At 40.5% G+C, this 26,137-nt stretch overlaps 1 protein-coding gene across 2 annotated transcripts in view; it reads right to left on the reverse strand.

Moving 5' to 3' along the window:
* DPP6 (dipeptidyl peptidase like 6) overlaps positions 1 to 26,137 on the reverse strand; it is a 547,706-nt gene that overhangs the window by 409,343 nt on the left and 112,226 nt on the right. The gene's annotated exons all lie outside the window — the stretch shown is intronic.

Here is a 26,137-nt window from a genome sequence, read left to right on the forward strand (position 1 = left end):
AAAAAAGACAAATCCCTAAATAAACAAGACAGCTTTCTGGGCTGGACTAAGAGGAACATTGGGAAAATTAGTTTTCTAGGCACTGTAAGAATAATTGAATCTTACAGAAGTGGCTGAGTGAAGGCTTTTTGTGGAGAAAAGAAAACACTGACACTCAAGTACTGGGAACAGTAGGCAATTGTGGCTTTACAGGATAGATGATTTTGGGGGGGGAAATAAAGGTAGGCTGGAAAAAAAGGCTCTTCAGGGAAAGAGATGGGCCCAGAGGGAGCTGTGAAGAAAAAAATTAAAAGCATACAGAAGAGTCAGGGACACAGTGAAGTACCAGGAGGGGCTGAGAGAAAAAGGAGATGAAGGCAAGTGAGGTCAAAGAGGCAGAGAAGAAGTGGACCAAAACAGTCAGAGATGGAAAGCACTAACATGCCTGGAGAGTAGGGAGACAGGCTGGGGTGGTACAAGGTCAATTGGAGCCACACAATGGGAGGATTTTCAAAACCAGGGAGATCAGCTGCTCCAGAGGGTACTTCCGACACCTGGTGGATAAATGTTGTCTCAGTGGTCAGTAGACAGGTGATTTTATCCACCAAGAGTCTTGATACACACCTAGGTTCAAGAACACATAGCTGAATATCAGCAGGTTCTTCCCGGTAGTGTGAGCAGGACTGCTTCCAAAGGAAATGGGTGAAAGTACTAACGCTGAGGACATTTATAAATAGTCTGTATGAGGCATTAGAAAATGTGCTGTAAGGCATAATCCTGCCAACTGGCAAAAGGATAGATCACATGACCAGGAAGGTCTTTCCCATACGTTTTTTTATGATTTTGCAGTTGGTGCAGAGGTGATGAAAGACAGGGGTAAAAAAATCAAACACAGAAGAGAGGAGTCAGGAACAATGGCTGTGCAAGTCTGGCACTTGAAAAGGTAACTGCAAAGCCTAAGTAAAAGAAGGTACTGAGGTACATGTGTTTGTACAGCTGTACACCACCTTGGGGGCCTGGCCTACCTCTGTACCTAGTACTGCCACACATGCCAACAGAAATTCATGCTGCAGACTGTCCTTCTTGTCTTAATAAATATTCTGTCTTTGGAAGCTTTGTCTGAGAGAAGTTAGGATGAGACCCCAATTCTGTGTCTTCAAGAGAAGCCAGGAAGTTGAGCATTAAAGTTACAGATAAATACATCTTTCTTTGGATGCCAGAAGCTGTTGCCATCCATGCAAGACTCAGCTAATGTTGCTGAACTGGTCCCACGATGCATATTCTTCTCTGCTTTGTAACCTGACAGTATTTGATGCTCAAGTCAGATATGCCATGACAACGACAAGCTTGCCTGATTAATCTATCTCCCAAGGGTGTTTTCAGCAAGAAAAGGGAATATATTTTTCTTCAGAAAGGCAAAGTAGGCTGCTGCAGGACTATCAGAAAAGTAACTGTGTTGCAAAAGCATCCACTGGCACTTCACTCACAACTGCTTCAGAGTCTGTCTCAAGGCAAGAGATGTGCTCAGCTCTACCTGTGAAAGGGATGCACAAGATTCCTGCCCCATTCATATTCGTGAGCCATATCTGCACATCCTTAATTGCCCCTACTGGGAGAAGCTGATGCAATTCCTCTCTAATTCACCACTGTAAAATTGGTAGCACACAGAAGCAACATACCTTGGAGAAATTCTGAATTTTCACTTGCCAAAAAGAGCTTGTGCATGCAGAATCTTAGAGAAACAGAAGGAATTCAATGAGTCAGCATTTCGAATGCATGCCACAGATTTCAAAGGGAGCAGACAAGATAAAATAATTTTATTTAAAGACTTCTTCTTTATTATACAGAGATTCTCTTTAAACAGATCTATGACACCTCAGACTAGCTGTCACTAAATTCAGTTTTTTTGTTGCTTGGAAGAGAGGAACTAAAACCTAGATTTACTAAAAAACCCAGGGGATATAATGACACAATTTTAGGTTTTGGAACCCCACAGCTGAAAGAAACCCTAGAGAGAAATATGAATATGCAGGGGAAAAAAAATATATAGAGAGAAGTGGACATCTCAAAAAGGCTAGCCTAGTCTAACCAAATATCCTCCTACTCCTTTGTTCTCATTCTGGCCCTGCTAGACATATGTTTCTTCCTCCAGTTTGGCACAGATTCAGCATATTCAAATATTCTTCTCTTGCAGCCTTTTACAAAGAGAGGAGCAATGATGGAGGTTTGTAAAAACCTCCCTGTGAGAGAGCATGTTGGATATTCTCTAGGAATAAATACTGGATTGGGCAATCATGAAGGCTGTAGGTACAATTCAGTCTGGTTTCTGTCTCTCGTCAGGATTACAGACAGGTGAGGGTCTGTCTTGAGATGTCTTCTCAGGGCAGTTTTGAATGTACAGAACTGCCACCATGAGTACTTCAGAAAGCTTTCAGACTGGCCAGAAAAGCATCTAATGAGTTCCATTCATCTGGGGTTAAGTGGGCCGTAAGCCGGGACTTCATGGAGCGCAGTTCTAGATTAGCTGTCTGAAAACCTCCTGAAATCACCTAAAAGTAAATAATTGCTTTTTAGGTTTGGGACTTGTTTGAATTGGTAAATGTTTGTGCTGCTTCACTATTAGAGTTGGTACACGTTCATTCCTGTCCATTTGGCTTCAAAAAATGATTAGCAAAAAAAGCTTACCAGCTTACTCGTAGTTTTCTAAGCACAAACTACACCATTTGTCCAATTCACCTGTCTTAGTAACATAAAGCCTAAAATGTCTGAGGGTCATGGAAGTTATTTTAAAGGTTTGTAAATGCTTCTGGTCAACTGCCACTATGTAACAGCAAATATACAGGATCACAAATGGCTGTCAAAGAGTGTATTAATTTCTTAAGAGGTGGGAGACACAAAGACAAGAACTGAATACTGATAGGAGAAGAATGAATTATGTCCTTACCAATTTAACACAGGTTTATGACCACAGTTATTTAGGGTCAACAAACAAGCCAACCAACGAGAGATTTTCATTTAAAATACCTCTTAGGATGTGCCTGGATTTAACTCATCAACATATGTGCTTCCTTCCTTTTAACTTTACCACACTCTTTCAATGTATGCTAGAGGCATTGCAAAGGTTTTAGCAACATGAGGTACTGGAACACACACTGGAATTATCAAAATCAGATCAGTGATGGCATAATCAATATGAGCTGCTGCTTTGGAAAATTCCAAGGGATATTCACATGCATCTTGCTTTATTCACTGCATGTACCTAAATTTAGGGGCACTTTATTTCTAGTTGCTAGTTAACCTGATAGAGATCTTATTGGCTTGCTAAAGCAGTATCTTTAAAAAATGAATAAACCCAAAGCTTTGTCAAGCAAGCCATGCATATTTCTAGTCCCTCCTGACTCAGAGGCAGATCTATATGTATATTTATTTGCATATGCCAAGGAATCATAAAAGCATGTCAAGTGAACCAAACTAAAAAAAGTGTGAAAACTAACTTTAGAGATGTTCAATAATTTCACCACAAAGATAAAAGCAATCCAGGACTCTGCTAAGCAGGAAATACAAGCTTCTTCATCATGATCTGAATGTGACTGTGACAAAGGCAATCCAGTGAAATTTTGACTACAACTGATAATTTCAAACCTCTGAAAGAGGTCTGATTTTCTCTGCCAGAGAAAAATAATCTAATTCCCTCCAAGTTATACAAGCACACAGCAGTGTTCAGATCCTCTCATTCCTCTCCACAAAGCAGGTAAGCAGCAACTAGGCAGCTCAAAATGTCACAACACGGTCCCAGAACCAATCTTTGAGTCCATCACAGTTTCTGCAACATGACTTCAGCAACACAGCCAGAGCTCCATGTTGTAAAAGCACCATAATTGAAAGCAACTGTGGAAAGAAGGAAGCCACCATGACTTGAGGCAGTAACAGTTTCTGATAAAAGATCGCTTGCTACACTGGATGATACCTCCCCTCCAGGAACTTTATCAACAATGGGCAGACAGAACCAGCACCACCATTTATGTGGAATTTAGGGTTCTTAAACCATTAAATTGTTTCTCGGCATTACATCTCCGATGATTTCATACAAACAACCACAGTATAACCTTCTTCAATTTCATGAACCTGAACGAATTTTACCATTTTTCTGTGGGAATTGTTCATTCTAGCCATTATTCACCAGTTTAAATATGTCTTTGACTATCCAGTAACTTCGTAAAACAGAATTCACTATTGATTCTGGGGATAATAAATTCCCTGAAAATATCCTTTACTGAGAAAAGAGTTTCTCCATTCAAAGGTGTATATCCCCATGTTGGTGTTGCTTGGTATTTTTGGAAAGGGATGACGTCTCAAAACCAATTAGCATGGCCTATTTGTGTCATCCAGAAACATATGGGTCCTTGAAGATAAAGAGCATGTGGTACTGACATTTGCAGCACATTATGACAAATGCAGGCAACAACTTGTCAGAGGTGGAAACGTTTACTGGACAACAGAGATGACACAACCAGAAAGTGGGAGAGTCACCCCAAATAGGGGCAAAACTGTGTTTTGACCAGAATTGAACATGCAAGAATTTAAATGACCTGGGATTTTCCCACAAAAAAAGCATCTGCTTCATCTTGAAACACACAGAGCTTTCTTTGTATTAAAAAACTTGCAAGAAAGTATTGGAACTTGACTTGTATTAGAGCTCAAGACTTATGAGGAGTGTTTGAGGGAGCTGGGGCTGTTCAGCCTGGAGAAAGCTCAGGGGAGACCCCATTGCTTGTTACAACTACCTGAAAGGAGATTGTAGCCGGGTGGGGTTGGTTTCTTCTCCCAAGTAACAAGCAAAAGGATGACAGGAAACGGCCTCAAGTTGTGTCAGGGGAGATTTGGATTGGATATTAGGAAAAATTTCTCCATGCAAAGAGATGTCAAGCACTGGACCAGGCTGTCCAGGAAGTGGTGCAGTCACTCCCTGGAGGTATTTAAAAGATGTGCAGGAGTGGCACTTTAGGATGTGTTTTAGTGGTGGGCTCGGCAGTGCTGGGTTAACAGTTGGACTCAGTGAACTTAAAGGTCTTTTCCAACCTAAATGATACTATGATTCTATGATCCTATGAAAAAAGAAAGAAAACACTTGAAAGGGGCTCAAACCTTTGGAATTTCCTGGTCTCTTAAGCCTGAAATAGCGTTACTTTCAGAACACTCACCAAGGTCTATTTCTAAATAAGTACACTGGCAATGATTTCATCTTTGGCCTGCTTTTTCCAAGGAGCTGTACAGGAGCTTTATCTGTAATGTACCTGTACGTCGTGCTTATGATCCAAGGCTGAAGGGCTCCCTGTTCTCGTGACTGACTCTTGACTGGGATTCTCATGCTGAGCTTCAGCTCCCCTCCCCACCACAGACAAATCTCTAGCCAGGCCACCTAGTTTCAGAGACAGCAGAAGCTGCATGCCCTGCCACCTTGAAAGCCCCACATGTGCCCCAAAATGTCTTAAAGTAGGTTTGTGGGTCAGCTGCAGTGTGGGCTGCCGGCACATCCCAGCTTAGTACTGCAGCCATGGTGGCAGAGGTCTGATTGCACCTTCCTGCTTATTTTAGGAGCAGCCTAAGGCAAGTTTACAAAGTAATCTCTCTCTTAGTCTTTTTTTTTTGTTACCTGTAGTCCTTTTCTACAGAAAAAATAAAAAAGATCACAATGTGATTTCTAAGCCGACAACAGGCCTCTAAGATGAGAGCACAGTCATTGTATTAAATATGCTTCACCGCACAAAGGTTTTTTCTATTATATACTCCATATTAGAAAATAGTCGTCATTTCTTTACCAGATCCCTTTGAAAACTCACTATTGTTGGACCCTGCCCTCTACTGACATGCTTGTCTTGTGAACACAATGCAGTCTCTTATATAGATGACAACCTAGATGGCACAATTAAAGTTAGTCTTTTTCTAAGAGAGAGACCAAAAAAAAAAAAAAAAAAAGAAAAAGACTGACAAGAGGACAAAGCCTAAAATGCTAGTGATTTCTATTTCCTATATCAAATAGCTGAAAGAGGGCAAGAAGAAAAAAAGAAATCTAAAATTCATTATTAATACTAATCTGAGGAAAATTCACTTGGATCAATACAATTTTATAAATAACAGTCTGGATCACCTTCTACCCTCCAGCAATAAAATTGTTTTATTTGTAGTGCTTGTCAAACCTGTTCTCTGAGTTTGATGCAGAAAACATGCCTGACCTGGTAGAAGTTGCAATGGTAAACAAGCGGCTGTGCCATGCTGCTAACCCACAGCATTAGCACACAGGGCACAAAGCAGCTCTGGTGGTGAGGGAGCACTTCCACTCCCACCACTCTGTGCCCTCTCCCAGGCACACACTCTTAGAAGAGACAAGAAAGTAAACATTTTGTTCTCTGTTTTCACTTAAGGCCCTTAAAGTGGAGGCAACATCCATTAAGACTTACAGTAAATTTCTGAGATGAAACTTCTTGTTGGTGGTTTACAGATGAGACCAGCAGAGCTGAGTGATTTGCTCAGACAAGTCTGATCTGGGGGCAGAAGAGTGCACAGACATCCCATGGCCTTTTATTTTAATGGGTAATGACTCTTGTTACTGGGAAGGCTCAGCAGAATTAGGAGATGCATCAGGAGGGGTGCCACTTGCTAATTTTGGAAGCAATGGGCCCCAGACCAGAGCTGTTCATCTGATCCAGTACACAGCTGCTTGTTTAAAATAGGCAGCTAATGGAAAAAAGCTGAAGTCTGAGAACTGCACCACAAAGACAGCAAAACTTCCCCAAGAAATAGCACTCATTCTTCCTAGGTCATTGCTACAGATGTCACTGGGGTGAGTGTGTGTGCTCAGGAAATTGTGTTTCTTATGCCACAGTTTTTCCATGTTTGCAGCTGCAGTCCGAAGTAAAACCCCAATGTGCTGGTTACTCTTTCTATAGGGTTCTCAGGTTATTTATTCCAGCCCAACTGACAGAAAAGACACAGTTACTGCGGGCACAGAGAATGCTTTATGCCCTCCATAAAATCATTTGACAATCCAAGGAAAACTTCCCCGAGATTGTTGTTCAGATTCCAATGTGATTAATTGTATTTACTGGGAACTTTACTTGAATAAGGACTGCAGGGTCTGACAAATCCGAGCAGGTCAGCCCAAAACACTGCAATGATTCATAAGCCTAGAAATAAACATTTGGGAAAAAAAAACCTGTAAATACAGATCAGCATCACCACTTGAGGGTGCTGCAGTAGTTCTTAAATTTTAACTTGAGGATGTGCTGCCAGGCAGGTACTGTACACAGAGCTACGCAGCAATAATTCACCTAATTACTTCCATGGAGGCACTCAGAACATTTGGAGCTAAATTAGCACAAAATACTGCTGAACAGGAGAGCTTCTCCTGAAATACAGGTTTAAAATCCTTAAAACCTTCCTAACTAACTACAGTGATCAAAAAAGGGATTCTCCTTAAAAAGAAGTGGGAAAAGAAAAAAGTCAAACATAAGAAGGTCCTCAATTACACAAGCACATGCATTTCCAACTTCAAGAAATTCATTACAAGTATAAATTCTCAGCTCTGCACACACATTTCCTTTGACTGTAATACAAGAGAATATTTTTCAAGGCATATCAAATTGATTTTGCTATAAACTATTACAGGATTATAGCCTATTTGAATAGTCTTCACTACAGGAAACATACAGAACTGGTCTCTGTGGGAAATATACTGAATAGGCAGTAAAACACAAAGCAATACCAAAATACAATATAAAATGTTTCAAAAAAGCCACAGCCACCTAAATGGAGAGTTCTGAGTCAAACATAATCTAGGATTCTCCTATTATGTAGAACCTCTTTTTTATAATTTAAAAAACCATTATAACCTCATGAGGATATAAAAATATGGACAAAAAAAGACGATAATGAAGTTTCTTTTGAAATGTATGAAATCACCCTCTATGTGAAAGCATAGTGACTGCACATGAAATGAGCTCTCGTTTGGAAAGCATGTCCAATTGCAGTTCTTTTATCTGACTGTTATCAGGCACTCAAGAGAGCTGGTCAGGAACTATTTGATGATACTCTTGGAAAATGCTGATCCATCGAAGTTAAAACTGCTGGTGGAAAAAGGGGTAGTTTAACAGAAAATTCCAGTTCAAAGACATTCGTGGATGGGGATTTATTGCTTAAGGTTAGAAGATACAAACTGATCACTTTCAGTCCAAATAAAACACCAATTTAAATCCAAAAGTGAAGTGGTTTTGAAATTTGGATGAAGAGCAAAAAATTTAAAAAAGGCCTGAGATGAAAATAAATCATTTGAGTTGACCCAAACTAATTTTATTCTTTGTCTTGCCACAGAACAGACAATTCCAAGATTGATTACCCATCCCAGCTCACAGCAGCAAAGTTTTTGTAGCCTTGAAACCTGAGTCATTCTCAGCTCTAATCTCTGTGCAGGGTGCCCACTAGAACATGGGATGTTCTGAGGCTTTCTGAAACATCAAAAAAGATGATGATTGTCTGGACCTTGGTCTTGAAGTCAAAGTACTGCAACAAGTTAGAAGAGTAGCACTGCCCTGGTGCAGAGTGAATATGATCTGTGAATAGATAAGTACTGGGAAAAATAATTTGCAATGACGTCGAGAGTCTCACCCTCCTTTCACGTCCTCTCCCTTGAACAGGTGACTGTTCAACAGCATATTGCTGCTGACTTTGATACCACCCATGATCCACAACATGCATTTCCCAAGGCTGTACTCTCACAGGCAAGGAACTGACCCAATTTTTAAAGAAGATTGATTTAATCCCAATGAACACCTTTCTGTGGTGCATACGCACTGCTTGAGCCTCTCCTTCCCGGCAAAAGGTGACAAAGGGAAAGCAATGAGATGAGGAAAGGTGTGCAAAAGCCAGAAATTCATTCTGCAAATGATTTGATTAGATACATATTTCTTCTTTGGCCTTAGCACTCTAATAACCTGGAGTCATTTGGCCCCTATATTGCAATACTCAGCAACAGAAAAAGAGAGCAAAAGCTACTAAAGACACTCTACAGAGACAGGAGTAGTTTTTGAGCCTATGTAGCAAGATATTGTTTTATTAAAGCATCTGAAATTAGAGCCAATATGTCAATATTGCCTTTCTTTACAAAAAGTGTGCTAGAAATAGGCAGACAACCTTGACATTAGGTGGGTTTTTCTACAGCCTATTCATTTCTACATTGCATTGTTCAACTAGTTATTTTTACATTTTCATTACTTTGCAGACTGTGCCCTGATTATTCCTCTGAGAATGGTATCCTTTCAAATACCTTTACAAATGCCTTTACACATGATTAACATTAGTACAAGACCTACCTGCTACCCTATGCCAAGGTCACAAATACCAGATGAACATTTCCAACGAACAAAATTAAAGATACGTAGAATTTTTACAACTTAGAGAACTGCTGTGAGGACTTTTTTGAAAGACAAAAAATAGCAGAAGCTGAAACACCATCTCGGCCTCATTTAAAATATAAGTCCATCTCACGCAGGTTTATCTGGAGCTCCAAACTGGCCTACATGTACAAAAGAGTCAGCAAACAGACCAGAGCCAAGTGATTTGGCTGTTGGATGTGCAGGCAGGAACTCCTGATTACTGACTTCCATCTTTACTACGTGGTAAATTATGCCTCCAGTAAAGTGATGCATTTACCTCCTATTGGCTTCAGTCAGACCAGGAGTAAATTCTGGGCAAGCTTCTCTGATTCTGTTTCACTTACCCCAGGAATAAAATGTGTGCATAATAACCTCCACCTACCCCAGACAGAGGGCTGTGAAGATTAATGGTAGGAAAGCACCTGGATCCCAAGGACAGACATTTGTCCTAGTTATGTCTACATATGAAAAATGATCAGACTTCCTTTGTTTCTCAGAAAATGGTCATGGTAACTTTAAAATACATATTTGAGCTAAGAGTTGTGAACTCAAACATCAGAGTAGTTGAAATTATTAACAAATAACATGTAACATTGTAAATGCATTTCACTGGGTAAAGGTCAGTGTTGGAGATATGAGACAGCCTTTTACATTTGAATAACTCACATCGCCTTCTCTTCACCAGTCATGTATTTCCATAACTCTGCTTCCTCTCAGTCCTCTTATTTAACAAAAAGGATTTATGTTTTGTGGCAAACAGCGCTGCAGAAAAGGCATATTTATTAAATCTGCCATTGCAAAATCTTCTGGTAGACAAGTGTTAGCAGCCCTTAGTTTTTTCAATAAATAATTTTATTATTTATTGCACACTCCTCCTTTATATTTCATTCAGTTTAATTACACCAGTAACATGCTGGGTAACATTTCTAATTTTCCTTCTGTACATAACTGGTATCATAGCAGATGCCTGCCTGTAAGCACTCCTGACAAATGAGGGATGCTGACACTCACATTAAACCACTGTGGTTTCCTATGCACAAATGTTTTGAAAATATTGAAACCTTTGGGCTGAAATATTCCATTCAAAGGAGCACATGGCTGTTTTGTGACAACGTACACAGGAGAGAGTGACAGCTGTGCAAGCACTGAACTATGGCACACTGCAAAACTTCCCAAACTTCTCCACAGAAGCATTTCAAAACATCTGCCCTCCTACAAGATCGTGAGCACTGCATTTTGTGTACAGCAGGCTCAGGATCTACCATGCTTTTACTCTATTTGTTTGCAGTGTGCATAGAAAGGGGACAGCAAAGTGATTCCATTATTCCTGCTGGAATAGGAATTTTTCCTTCATGGTGAATGAAGAAGATGAGCAGAATACTGCAACTGTTGAGATAATTAGTACAGGAAATTAATAAATAAGAGGTTGCTAATGTTTCACTGCAACACAAATAGCAAAAGAGAAATAATTTCTCCCATAGGATTTAAACCAAAAAGAATAATTGATAGCTGGAGGGGAGGGGAAGCAAGAAGCTTCACACACTCCAGAACTGCAATCTGTTACCCACTTTTGCAAGAAAACATAAGTGTTCATGCACTATGCCATTTACTTAAGCATCTATCCTGCATTAGCAAAGCACCTGCAAAGTTCTCCACTGAGAACTATCACTGAGTTCAGTGATAGCAGGGTTGCACCTGAAGCTGAAAATGCTTATCCTCAGAAATGGGACATCCTAATAATGTGATCATGTGGTCCGGTCCTGTAAGAAATGTTGTTCTGTCTGCATGGAAATATTTGCAAGATCAGGGCTACAGCTTTATATCATGGTGGTAACACTCTGGACAATCAAACCTCATCAACCAACCTTTACTTTGCAAAGATCTACAATCCTTCACTCTTTGCTTTCTCCAGCTCTACCATTTTCTTTCCTATTAAGGATAAAGCTTGACTAATTCTTGATACTTCATTAGTTTTGCTCCTCAAGGAGAGTGAGAAACATATAGAATTAAGACTTATTAACAACCCTGTGTTTCAATTCAGGACCCATAGAAAAAAAACCAGTTGAAACTAACTCATCCTTCCTTTCCTGCTACCCAAGGTAGTGCTGTACCTCATTTCTCCCTGTAAGACATCTTTCCTTGCTCTTGAGGGATTTTCCCCATGCTCCTCTACCTAGGACACAGCAGCTCTTCCCAAGCTTGACACTAACACATCTCTTGCTTCCTCAGCCTAATCACCAGTGATACTTCTTCATGGCACGAACATACCCTTCTCCTAAACACTGCCCTGGCCAGACACCCTGTCTGTGGACAGCAGTTCCTAGTCTGTGCCACTCTTGCTCCCTCTGACCTCAAAACAGAGAGGGAAGGTCACCCATTGTACTGGGACAAGCCACCACTAAGCTTCTGTACTCTTAAAAGGAGTTGGTCTACACTAGATTGTCCTTTTTAAAACGACTGCATTTCAAAACCAAGCTTTTCAGGTGTTTTGAGTATTTAGTTGCCTGATTCCCATTAAATTTAGGGGAATGCCTGAAACACTATCCCCTCTTTAGACATGGGTGCTTATTTATGTTCTGCTTTGAGACATTTTGTTTCTGAACTTGTGTCTGGGTACAGCAGAGAAACCTGCTTGCTGGGCAAAGACCTGCACACTGATGGTGATGTGTGTAAAGAAAACACTGCCCATCAGTCTGCCATTTACATATCTCTTCTAGGACTCTGCCAATCATCTGGGCATACCAGGGGAAGATATACGTCCTTCCCCTTTGCACACAGCAATTCTGATTTACTGTGTATCAGTACAAGGAGAGGGGATAGGAAGACTTCCCTTTCCTTCTCTTGGGGGCTCTGGGTCTTTAGGCAGCAGATGAGCAGGTTTATGTATCTGACAGCATGTGACACCCCTCTCTCACTTCCCTCATACAAGAAGCACCATATGTTCTTGCTTCCAGGCTGTCTCCACACAGGATGGCCAGAGGGCTCTGCAATGTAGGGCAGATTACCATGGGAAGGCAGAAGTATAGAAGCAGTGTTTCTATGCCCAGATACATTCCTGTTTCTAGGATTACTTGCAGGCTGAGGAAGTATCTGATGAATCACATCTATTTCTTAAAATCATCAAACCAAATCAATGATATGTTTTCTGTCTGTAACACTAAGCAAAGGGAGTTCTGGAGGAAAAGGTAATTTATACAGAACAGAGTGGAAATACTGCATGTGCTATGATAACATTTTGTTTATTTAGATTTAAAACAATTAAAAAATTGACTCTTCATGGGTCTCAGTCCCCTAACATCATTAACCACTCAATAAAATTTCAACAGCTTTAAAGTCATTAGTTTTACAGAAACCCAGGCAGCAAGCCATTTCAAGCTATCACTTGCTTCAGTGCAGGAGGAGGAAGTCCTCTCTGCCTTTTGCAACTTACTCTAACTCTTTAAGTATGGTCTATTTCAGATCTGTGAATAGAAACACATTCCAGAGTCTTGGAGAAAACTCTTCTAATTGCCTTAGCTTTTAATGGGCATACAGGTCAGGCAGCCTTCTCACCTCAGCTTGATGATGTAAGCATGATCCTTGTGCTGGACAAGCTCCAGGCACAATAGATCATAGCTGGAATGTTGTGCACCACTTGCGACCTAAAAATGGTCAGTGGAGATCCTGGGCTGGCCACGCCAAGCAAAATGTTTTCCTCAGAAAGAGGAATATTGCCTCTGGAAATGCACATGGAAATGTGCATCTCCATAGCTGGTGTGAAGGTGCAACAATAATCTGTCCACAGACGACCAGATATGCACAAGGCAGTTGAAAAGAAAGGTCAGCAGGCATTGTCCAAAGGGGATTACATGCAATTCCTTCTCTCTGAGGTACAGATAACACTCATCTCCTCATCCCACTCTCAAGACCTCCAAACTGCTGTAGATGAAGCTCAGGCAGTTCACCTCAATCCACACTGAGACATGACTGCAGAGGAAAGCTGACTTCCACCACCCCAGATTCACTTTGAAAATGCTACCAAATATCTCGGTGCTTGCATACACATAGGCAGGGACACACACACACACACACACACACATACACACATACACAAAGCACTGGCATGGCAAAGTTTGGAGCCTCAGTGCAGATAGCAGACATGCGGGGCATCCAAACTTTTGACAGTCTAAAGCTGGAACTCGGGCCTGATCCAAAGTCCACTAAGAGCCTTTGCACAGTCTCCAGATGTTAAGCCTCTGTGTAGTGAAAGAAGAACTGAATTATCCCAAAAGCACCAAATTAAACCCAGACAGGTACTGGCTAGGGGAGTAGAGCATTTATGAGATACTGTGTTCATCCCTGGGGTTATTTATGTGTAAGGAACCAGGATTCTTGTTTATTTGTAAAGAAAATACAGTCACAGCATGCTGTTTAAATGAGCAGTCTTTTGATATTTTAGTGAGGTTTTCTATTTATACAATGGGGCAATATTTCACTCTCCTCCTGCACTCTGAATGTCACGTGTGATGCCCTTGTCTGTACACATCTTTCATGACTCTGGCAGAAATGAGTACCACAGACATTTCAAAGCACCACTAGTCATTTCACTAGTGTATTACAATGCAATAAAATATATGTCATATCACAACTACAAAATACATTTTAATCTTTCCAAAACCTGCTTCTGTTGATGACCCATAAAAGCGAGAAGTTCAGAATATTTCATTGCTTATCTTCCCTGCCTAAGCTCCTACATTACAAGCTGAGAAACGTTATGAGTCTGAATGAACTGACCACCTGCAATAACCAAATTTCTTTCTACTATTTGAAACGCAAATACGCACAGGAAAAGCAATAACCTTCTATATATGTCAAAAGGGCAGAACAATCCTTAAGTTCGGTGCCTTATTTATATAATGACAGTGTCAGAAACTTCTATTAAGTGGGCACTGTTCTTTTCAAGCTCAAATTACACCAGTTTAGGAAAGCAATGCAAAAAACTAATGCACCACAAAAAGTGTTGCTCGAAAGAAATTTTTGGCACCACTTACTTTTCCCATTTCCTTACCGCAGATTTCCTTCTTATTTCTTACTGTCTCAAATCAGAGCAGCAACCTTCACTTGCTTAAATTAGCACAATGACTTAATGCAGGCATTTTACATCCACCATGGTCATGATTAATGGAAATAGGTTTGTCCCTACTGCTTAATGTTAAACAGCTGAGGTCAGGTTATATGCTAATTTAAACTTCAGATAATCCTACCAGCATCCATGGGATCACATATGGCACAAAACATTGCTCCAGTTGCATTTCTGTCTCCTGGAACCTTCCACTGCATCTTAACACACACCTTTGGTGATGTTCTAATGGGTACAGAGCAACGAGAGTCATTCACAGCAGATGGTATTTTGCACTGCTGCTCACAGATGGCAGTGCTGGGATTTGCCAGTCACACAACAAAAAACTGGTCTAAAAGCAGACAATAAAAGCAGGACATAAAAAAAACAACATGTGTTTTTGTGGAGCAGACCTAGTGAAGCAAACTTTTCCAACAAGACAAAGGTAATGGTTAAATCCTCCAGTGTCTAATGAGGTGTCAGCTCCAACTGGAATTTGTCCTGCAGGTGGGGCATCTCATAAAAGCTCTTCCTTTATGAGGCCTCTAGTGCTTGAGAAGACAAAAAATTACACTGCAGTCTCCCTTCAAGCATCTATGAATTGTGTCTTTTCTTACCAGATTACCTATATTTAAAGAAAATTGTGGCAATAGACTTCTACCCTCACGCTGTTTTGACAGAGTTGGTTATAATATTACTCAAATAGGCAAAATTAGACAGAAACACACAAGCATGACTCTGAGTGTCTCAACTTCTCTGGAAACTGGGTGGGGGGAAAGAGCAACTAAAAGAGAGCATTAGAAAAGTATACTTACTACCTAAAGTTGGGGTCTCCAATCAATGGAATTAAGCACACTTAAAATTTATAAGCTCTGAAATCACACTCTGGAAGGGTATCCTCCTCTCCACTGGCTATAGAGAGCCCAGGTTACTCTCTCAGGTATCTGAACTGAATGCCTAGAATGAATCTCCTTCAAGTTAGCAGAACAAAATTAATTTTGCAGAGCAAAAGCTCTGTGGATCTAGTGGATCTCACAAAACTTTCCCCCCACATGAAGTCAGGGAGTTTCTTTTGTCAAGTTTTAACAGTCTCTGAGCAGCCCCACAAGCACTATATTGTGAAGCTCATTCTTAAGGACTTCTAGGGAGAGAAGCAACTGGATCATTTATGCTGAAGCACAGCTGGCACAAAAACAAGGAGTGGCAAGATTTCAAAGGTTCAGAGCTTCTGCGAGACTGTTCTCGCATAGGTATGGCACATCCTCTGGGATATTTGTGAATATTAAGATGTGTTGTGATGTGAGTACTGTTTCAGCAAGAGGAGGATGCTGCATTTGGCAAAAAACTCTGCCTCTCCTATCAGTTCAACGTGCACAGAACAAAGTGCAACACATGTACAGAAAAGCCATCACCACTCCTGCACCTGTCACGACTGGAAGGCCATCTGGGACCACATCTTCTGCTTTATTTCTGGTAATGCTCCATCCCAAGCTCAGCTGCAGTCACTGGGGTCTATTCTGACATCAGCTGGGTAACTGGTAGGCAAGGACTGTGTGCATTCCCTGAAATGTCTCATCAGTCTTGTCAAGTAACTGAGCACAACTAGGGGAGTATCAAGAGATGCAGAGTTACAATCAGTAAAATAGAAAGGAAGTTTATTATTCATGTGTCAGCAGCAGGTAGAAACCACAACTGTGATCTGAGTCTCAGTCTGCCAGGCAATATATAAATGTAGAGTGGAAGCCAATTTTGGCCCTGAACAGTTTACAATCTTCAGAAGCAGGAGATGCAGGAGGTAAGAAAAGAGAGAACTAATATACACACAGCAAAACCAGTCACAGAGCTAAGGGCTAAACTGTCTCTTTCCAAACACTGAAGACTCTGCTCTGCCCAGTCTGTCCTGCTGCCTGCTAATCACAACACTCTGACATCTTGAACACATTCACTGTCCCCAAGTTCTCTGCAAGCTAAGCTATGGGGAGCCCCAAGCACAGAGAAAGTAGAATCACACTTGCAGAAATCAAAATGATTGGTTTATTCTGCCATCACTCTTCATGAATCCCCACTAGGTTATTGCTCCTTTGTCCTTTACTTCTCTTTTACCGTCTTTTTTTTTTCCTAAGTAGGTCACCTCATCTCCTGAAGTATGAAGCCATAAGACTATGAAAACATAAAGGAGATTTATTCCTCTCTGTGTGCATGATCTTCTCTACTGAAAGAAGTATGGGAATAACTACAAGGTTCATCATTGACTTCCAAGAATAGACAAATGCCTTTGTTATGCTTCTGTGGCACATCTCAAACACAGGCAGGATGAAACCTACAGTGAAGATCTTAAGTTGTCCACTAAAACATTTGAGCATGGTCCAAAGGTGGTAAAAGGTCAGAGACTAATTTTGTTTGAGAATTTTAATTAATTAGACTTAACATAAGGCCATTAAGGTGGAGGGTTTTTACCTCCCTGTCTCAGACCTCTCTGCTCCTAGATACACATTTATATTAAATTTATGATTTACAAGCATCATGATCCACTGCCCTTTGCTAACCTCTTAAAGGGCTCTCTGTCACAATCATTCTTCACATATGATGCTTAAATACATTTTAATAAGTTGTGCTTGAGAAAATAAAATCCCCAACAAATGAAGCTGACAGAAATTTAAACCCAGCACATGCCTAAAATACAAAGTCTTTGTAGAATAAAGTCAAGCACTTCTTTTTTCCCCCTTCAGTACTCCTATTTTGCATCTTTTTTAACTGATTTCTGTTTGTACTAGTTCCAGAGGTCTTAGTTCACACCACCCCACAACAGATGCTTGTTCTTGGGAAATATCTCCACATAAAACAAGGTAAGACTGAAGAAACCCACAGAGTAAAGCAGGGTTGCTGGCATTCAAGCTGCCTGTAGTGAAGGAAAAGCTTGTGGCTATTTCATTAAGAGGCAGATGCCAGTCCTACAATTCCAGGGCTATTTATGAATGTACTAGGCAGCACACACAAGCTCACACGCCCAGATAAGAGTCACAAAGTGTTCACCAGAGTCACAAAGGACCTTGATTCACAAGTGGCCACTTAAACAAATACAATGTAATGCTGACATTTCAATCCTATGGAAAATGCTTCTGACAAAAGACTAGTAATATATATCCCTAAGAAATTAATTCTATAATTCCATATTCCAAGCTTGTCTGCAACAGGCAAACTCTTTTCCAGTATGTAAGAAATAAAATTATGCAAAACATGAATATTTTCTTAGAAGATTAAACCAGAAAAAAGCACATTAAGAATCTGTATCTTTTTAAGGTATTCCTATCTCAAATTTTCATTAAAAGCCTACTAGCTTCCCTAAGGATCAAAAATCGTTAAGATCCAATATCTTTCGTAAGAATTAACTTCAAGTCTATGGACTCTATCATCACCAGAAATACCATCTACATTCCTCTGCATCTACTCACTCCCTCGAGTGGATAATTTTTTCCAACTAAGAGAAGCTCTGCTTTCTGAGCATCCTTTATCAGTGGTTCATTACTTTTGACAAAGCCAAGAACAAAACATTCAAAGCAAGAAAGCTGCTATGTGCAAATAAATCCATGAGGTTCACAAGAGGAATCAGGTATCTAGCTATGGTGAAATCTGACTCCAATGAAATTAAAGGCAACTATACCAGCGCAGGGTCTGCTGACCTGGAGTTTTCATTAGATTCACAGGAAATTTTAAGCTCTTAAAAACACTTGTTAATAATGCCAGATGACACAGTTATGCAATTATCTGGCCCATTAGTTTTGCAGTTTACAACCACTCGCAAGTCGTTTTCCCACACTCTGAAAACTTTCATGAAAAACAGTATTTACAACAGAGTAGATGATAACACAGTGCTCTGCTCAAGTCCCTGCTTCAGTTGTACCCACAGGGCTGGAATAGAGGTGTCTTCTCAGGATTAATAGAAGAGTGTATGTGAGAGCTCCTAATGCCTCCAGTATCCATCAGTTCAGGTTTTTCAAGTGTCTGGAGTCTTTGAAGCCACGTTATTTGAAGAAACAGATTTTTCACACAACTTAGTTGTCCCAACACGCTCCAGGAAAACTGTGAGCAGACTCACTAAGAAAGGAAACACTGAGCATCTACTAAATTTTCAGATTTCATTTGACCTACAAGAGCAGTGAGCTTAATAGTGCTCCATCCATTAGTATTACTGGCCAAGGCTGCTCAATAAAGACTTTACAATGAAAGCCTAACAACCACAGCAGGCATAATTCTTAGTGTTCCTGTGAACAATTGCTAAATCAATACTGAGTACCAGCCCCAGACTTTCCAGATATCAACATGGTAAGTCTTTCTTCTTCATACAACTTCACTAACAGCATGCAGTAAACCATTCAGCAGGCACAAAAAATTCCTGCATTTCAACACAGCAGCATAAATTTTCCTCTTCTAGATTGTCCTCTGTTGTGGAAACAGGACAGATAGGCCAGTGTGAGGTGTGCTACCTAGACATGCATTCACTTCTATGGATTTTGTCCTGCATGGTGAAACTTCTCCTTTATATTTGGATGAACACAGCTATACAACTCCAATGCACCACAGTTGCCTGTTTTCAGCCTGCATTCTCCATTCTGTCTGCAAGGCCACACAAGTAAAACCCAATAGTGACAGAAAAGGATCTCAAGCCAACACTGTGTCCAACTTTCCCTAGAAACCAAGTATGGAATCCACATTTAATTCACTGTTTTCTTATCACCTGAGCTGTTGGCCATGTTATACCCTCAATGTACGAGCTCAGCTCTATTTCACACCTTTAATCTCCTACAATTTAAATATTTATACCTAAGCTCTGGTTACATAAGCTCCCTTTATAAGTAATAACCACTTTAGGTCAGGAGTCATTTGATCTATTCCAGCATCTATTTCCCACAGAGATGAGTTCTGTGCAAGCCTTGGTAAGTGCACTCACCAGATCCCCTCAAATTTCATCAGGAAACTGGAATGACCAGCTCAGATGCAACATGTCCACCCTTCATATGTCTACATTTAATCAGGAATCCTGAATCAGTCATGAATTAATCCTGTCCCGTGTCTCTCAGTCTCCTAAGTGGACCATAACACTGCCCTTGCATAAAAGTACTGTGAAGAAAAAGGTATTAAAGGCTGTTACATGTGGCTACCATGGCAGTGTGGCCAGAGAAGCATAAAGCAGAAGCTAAGTGGTCCTAAATAACCATGTATTCTGACACCTTCTTGGCCAGTATTTACCTAGATGAGGGGAACTTTCCAGCCTTATGACACAACAGAAGAAACACCACAGCTATTAAACAAGGGGTATGTTTGAGGTCTAACCCAAATTCAATCTATCCAGCACTCTCTGCGCAACATATCTATGTGTATTAAATAATTTTCAAATATGCCAAAATCAAAATAAACCAAGGATGGTTTCTTCATTGCATGCATAATCACTTCTGAAGTATATATGTAAATACCATAAATGAAGGCACTGCAAACACATAATATGAACATATACACATTTTAAATATCTGCAAGACCTCAAGCTACCCAGGATACCTGACCTCACTTCCATATCTAAATTGAGAGCACAAATGCCTTTGATTTTAAGCCGTTAACTCATTTTTGAAACTGGGATGTGCAGGCCAATTGACCTGAGGGTGCTGAAAACTGCAAAGATCCCTAAAGAACAATCTGGCTTTAGGTGTGAAGTCACTCCTCAGTGAATGCAGAAGAAAAAACAAACAGAGCTGGCCCCAGTCACAAAGGTGATGGAGAGGACAGGGTAATACCACAATCAACTTATTTCACAGGAAAAGTACTGTTTTCTAGCTAAATCCTCTTTCACAGGGGATTAAGCTACTATGAAAAAACCCAATGAAGAACACTGTCTGCATAACAATTCCAAAACTGCTCCATCTGTAGACAAGCATCAGTGTACTTGAACTCCCACTGGCAGACCATGGAAAAAAACAGTTTGGCAGTGTCTTCTGTACTCAGAATCAAGTGTACAGAGAAGCCAAGTTTAAATCTATAGAGATATTCAGATGTGGACTCTCTCTTCTGTCAGATGTGGTATGTCCCCATGCATCACAGCCCGATGAAAGGAGAGAACCCATGAAGGCAACACTGCTGCTGGAGAGCATCCTGTGGGGTCACAGCACAGGAGAGAAACGGGTATTTCAAATGCAAGATTCACAAGTCAGGGGACTTGGGAGTGTGAGGTGGAAGCCAAATGAGTGATCTTATACTTCATGCATGAGATTTGTCAGGCCTGCCTCCAGCCTTACAAAAACACTCACAAACCAGTACTCAGCCAGCTGGTTTGTATTTTCATTATATTTCCTAAGGGCAGGAAACAGTCTGCCCAAACACTGCATTCATATTCTGCTTGTGTAAATTTTATTTTTCAGCACCACTATGATGTGTTTAAATTCACCTTGATTTCTTTGGAGGGTAAAAGCATTACAGAAAAAATACATTTCTTCTGCTTTGCCTTCAGCCTGAGAATGACAGCAACATTCTCCCTGTGAAGAAACTGGTAATGCTGCAGTGATTTTTATCACTAGCACTCGTATCTCCTGGATATTAATAGATGTTTGGAAAATGCTGTAGTATCTCATTATAAAATATAACTGGGTAGGCAAGGGGACAAATACCTCTATATCAGGAGCTGAGCAGATTGCTTGTCTTACTCTGCAGTTTACATTAATGGACCACTAAGGTTTGGCTTGGAAAGGTGATGTTAACACCCCAGATCAGACAGACCTACATTATGCAGTCACAATCTACTTTGTCATGACAAGGGCACAGCTGTACTCCTCCTACCCACTGCAAAGTTAACAAATGTGAGCCCATCACCTGTAATATGCATCCAGCTCATTACAGTGAACAGGTATGTCTTATTTTGGAATAAACTGACCAACATATTATTGTATGAGTCAACATCAGAGTATCAAAATTCAGACAGATTTTAAACTGGAGAAATAATAAAAAACAGTGCAATAAGAACAAATGTAGAATGAGAATAATGAGAATGAGAATAATAAGAATATTCAATGAGAATAATGAGGTACACAAATATGGGTTGGGGAATTTACAGATAGATGGAAGTTCTGAGGGAAAGGACCTTGTATTAAAACAATCCTTAAACTCAGTACTAGGCAAAAAACCCCAGACTTTTAGGAAGTGCAAATACTATGCTGGGACCAGTGAAGGAGAGAAAAGCTTTTAATACACTTCCAGTAAGATTTTTACTTGACTTAGCATTCAGGGTTCTGTTCCCATTTTGAGACAAAAGAATGCTGATTAGTTTGGACAGAGCATGGAAAAAAAACAGGAGAAACAAACAGAAGGAAAAGTAACGGAGAGGGGTAAAAAACCCCCAACAGCTTTAAAACAGATGGTTATAAAGGCAGTGGCTAAAATTGCTGTTTCTGTGGTGGACAGAACAGACAGTACAGGAAGGTAGAGAAGAAAAACCTTTCTAAGGATGCTGTAGCATCGCCCAGGAAGATGTGAAACCTACTTCTTATAATTTTCAAAATGTTAAAGAGACACATCCCAAGAGTGACTAAGGCAGACACTTGGATTGCAGCTGAACAAAGTAAAACCTTATATTCCCCTTTAGCAATATATTCCCTTTTCTTTTGTCAATATTGGTGACAAAAACTTTGTTTTTTGCTTGTTTTGTTTGATGAAAGATTACAGGGTTTAAGTGTACAGAAAAAAAAAATCTTTCTAATCTGTGAAACTATGCACACTTGAAATTACACAGTTCTGCAAAAAACCCTCAGAGCCTTCAAACCATCACGTCGGAGTAGGTGTTTTAAAGATGATTTTCATTATACTACATATCTCTTACTTGATTATACTTTGATTCTATTCTCACTTTAACAGGCATCACTTCTGCTGACTTCAATAGCATTATTCCCCGTTTTCACACTCACTACACTAAATGAGAGTAGACCAGCCCTAAAACAGTAGAATGGATTTAGGATTACAAGATTTTTATGTTCTGGGTCTTTTTTGCCATTTACTACTGTTCTCCAGGTTTCATTTATGTCTATAAATTGCCTCTTTGATGGCAGTGGCAAGAATGTATTTGTGTAAGACACTGCTCACTTCCATAAGCACAGGAAGACAGATGAACCCCTGCAGAACCCTGCAGCTGGAGCTAGATTGATCTCTAACTCAATCCAGCAGTTCTTAAACATAGGTAACATGAAAAGCTCTCCAGCAAGCTGCTGAATGCAGCAGTCTGTTTAAAAACAATAGAAGAAGTGACTCAGTAGATTCATCTCATTCTAACAAAACTCTCACTGAGTGCGACAAGCTTCCTCAAAAGGCTGGGTTTTCCACTCAGTTTCTGTGACTGCATCCCCTGGTAAGCTGCACTTCTGAGTTCATGAATGCAGCAGCACAAAGTAAGGAATGTTTAAAATCTGTAGCTCTTTTTAGATCTCAGTCCACCTCTAGACAAAAGCCCTAATAACATTCAATATTTTACACGTGGGCTGGATCTGAGGAAAAGTTCACAGAATTACCCCAACAATAAGTCTTATGACCTACGAGTCAAACTAAACTGAAAATACTCTGAAATTACATCCTACTAAGCGTTCTAACGTTACATTCAATATCAAAACATCAGTGATGTCCAGCAGTGCCAATCATTGCTCAAATGGGCATCTTCCACACACAAATTTCCCTTTTTCAGACATAAAGCTTCTCCAGCTTCAGAATGTGAAACTGGAACTTGTAAGATCTGAACAGCAAACTCCTGAATGAGAAATTGCCTCTCTGTATCTCAGAGAAGACCCTGAAAACACATACCTGTTCAATATCAAACTATCTTTTGCAGTCCAGTATTCTTGACTATCCTTCCTGGAGGCCCTCCAAGAACAAACAGTCCTCACATGCAAGAAGATACTCCACAGTATCTTGTTATTCTCAAAACACAGCTGTCTTTTAAAGAATCAAAAGGGTAAATGGTCTAATTCTCACTCAAGTAAAAGCTAGCTTAGGTTCCCTTACAGAATGTCGGCTTACCTTGGAACATAACTGGAAATCTGCATGTTTTTAAGGAGCCAGAAGACATGAAACTATCTGTCACAACCGTTTTTTTGCTTACTAAACTCTTCCATGAAAGTTGAATTTGAGGAAATCCACAGCTTTGATAATCACCAATATATTTTCCTTTGCAAATATAAGCAGATAAGGTAGAAGAGTTTTTTGAGTGGAAAAGTGTTTAATTGCTTTCACAGCAAAGAAATTCTGCCTACCTGACCACACCTCTAACACCTTTCTCATAAGGGAAGTCATTATGGTGACTTTTGTAAAGGAGAATTTCTGATTTCTGTACATGATATAAACAGGAGATCCTAGAATCCCAGATAAAAAGTAAAAAGAAAGTGCCTGAGAGGGAGGTAAGTCCATAAACCCCAGCATCTGGAAACCAACTTCAACTCCAGAGCTGGGGTTAACTGAGGACACCTTGAACACTGTCTTGGATCATCAATCAAGATAAGCTCTCCAAAGGAAATGCTTCCCCTCTGCTCCCTATGAAAGAGCTCCTGCTGCTCCTCACACAGTGCACCATTGCTGGGAAGCCATTTCAGGAGAGAACTGTTCCCCTGATTGTGCAGACTGTCAACAGCTGAGAGGATCTCTAACAAGCCAGTCACAGAGGAAATCCTGAGCATTGTCCTGTCTCAAATCTATGGCAATTTTCCAGGTCAGAGGTCAAGTCCTTTGGCAATTAGCAGAATAAATTAGTCTGTTAATCACCTTGGAGGAACAAGTACCTAATCAATGGGGAGGTCTTGTGATGTGTGACTAAAGGTATTCACATAATCACATAACTACAATGTCCTGGTTTTGAATGACATATCCTACCCAAAATAGCCTGGAGGAAGAGAAGTGCTGTTGTCAAATGGTAGTGGAGGAAAGCTGTTTGGGGATGCAGGAACTGTGTGTTGCCTTAAGCAGGATAAGTGAATTTGTGCATATTGCAAAACTACATCTCTGAAACTATTTCAAAGTTAGACTTGCAAGAAGCTGTTCAGAAAATAATGAAAAAAACAAGTCTGTGGCATCAATCAGAAATTCATAATACTTTCACTGCAAATTGGGAAAAACTGCAAAGAACTAAAATTGGAAGAGCAAAGCCATGGAGAAATCAACTGACAAAATAAAATTGCCCGCCAGCTATGTCTGGGAACTAGACTTGCCTGTATGCTTTGCTTTAAGTAGGTGTTCACCATTTAATAACACTAATGAAATTGTGTCCTGAATGCAAGGATCAGGGTATGCTTAAAATTTTCCAAACAGCAGACCTGGAGCTTGCTTTTATTTTATGATTAAAGGTCAAAATTCATACAGATTTTTATCCAGATCTTGCTCTGACATAACATTCAGTAACTCTGATGTCATCCAGAGAATTGACAGGATTGAGGAACAGACCCATGCAGACCTCACAAAGCTTGACAAACTGAAGCACAAGGTCCTGCATATGGATTGGGAGCAACGGATTGAGAGCAGCCCAAGGGAGAGAGACCTGGAGACACTGGTGGATGAAAAGTTGGACATGACCCATCAACGTGTCTCACAGTCCATAAAGCCAAGAATCTCCTGGGCTGCATGACAAGAAGCACAGTCAGCAGGTCGAGGGAGGTGATTCTCCCCCTCTACTCCACTCTTGTGAGACCCCACCTGGAGCACCGTGTTCAGCTCTGGGGTCAGACCTGGTAAAGCAGCTACAGAGGAGAGGTCAGAGGGCTGAAACACCTCTCCTGTGAAGACAGGCCTGAAGAGCTGGGATTGTTCAACCTGGAGAAGAGGAAGCCCCAGGGAGACTTTACTGAAGCCTTTCAATACTTAAAGAGAGGGGGCTTATAAGAAAGGGTCACCAAGGTGTCTGGTGACAAGACAAGGGGCAACGGTTTCAAACTGAAACAGGATAGGTTTCAGCCTATCCCCTTTCAGCCATAGGGGAGAAATTTCTTACAGTGAGAGTGGTGAGACACTGCAACAGGTTGCCCAGAGAAGCTCTGGGTGCCCCATCCCTGGAAATGTTCAAGGTCAGGCTGGATGAGGCTTTGAGCAACCTGATCCTGTGAAATGTGTGAAACCCCCCCATGGAAGGGAGTTTGGACTAGATGATCTTTAAAGATTCCTGCCAATCCAAACCATTCCACTTCATGTCTCTATGAACTTTCTGTGCTTCCTTGTCAGGCCTTATTGCATTCAGTTCTGGACAATTATTTTCCTTTGATATCCACAAAAAGACACAATGCCCATACACAGCTTCCGTGAAGCAAACTGCTTATGCAAGGCTATCACACAAGAAGGATTATATATAGTCTCTCTTACAAAGAGCTTTTAAGAGAACCCAATGTCTTCTAACGTGCCCAAGGTTTCCATCTGTTTTTAGTTTCCCCTCTATATCAAGACTGTTCTTTCTAACATTTCCAAACTATTTATCAAAGTTTTCTAAACGAGGAACCTCCAAAACCCAAGCCCTTGGTTAAAGTTTTATCCAAACAGGACTCTGATAAAATTTCAAGATCTTTATCTGTGTTGTTCATTTGTTTTAGGTTTCTCTAGGATTATCAGCTTGACTTTCTGTATTAGGTCAAAA

The sequence above is a fragment of the Neopelma chrysocephalum genome, unplaced genomic scaffold (assembly GCF_003984885.1).
Source record: "Neopelma chrysocephalum unplaced genomic scaffold, ASM398488v2 Primary Assembly neopelma1_72, whole genome shotgun sequence".
Taxonomy (NCBI): Eukaryota; Metazoa; Chordata; class Aves; order Passeriformes; family Pipridae; genus Neopelma; species Neopelma chrysocephalum.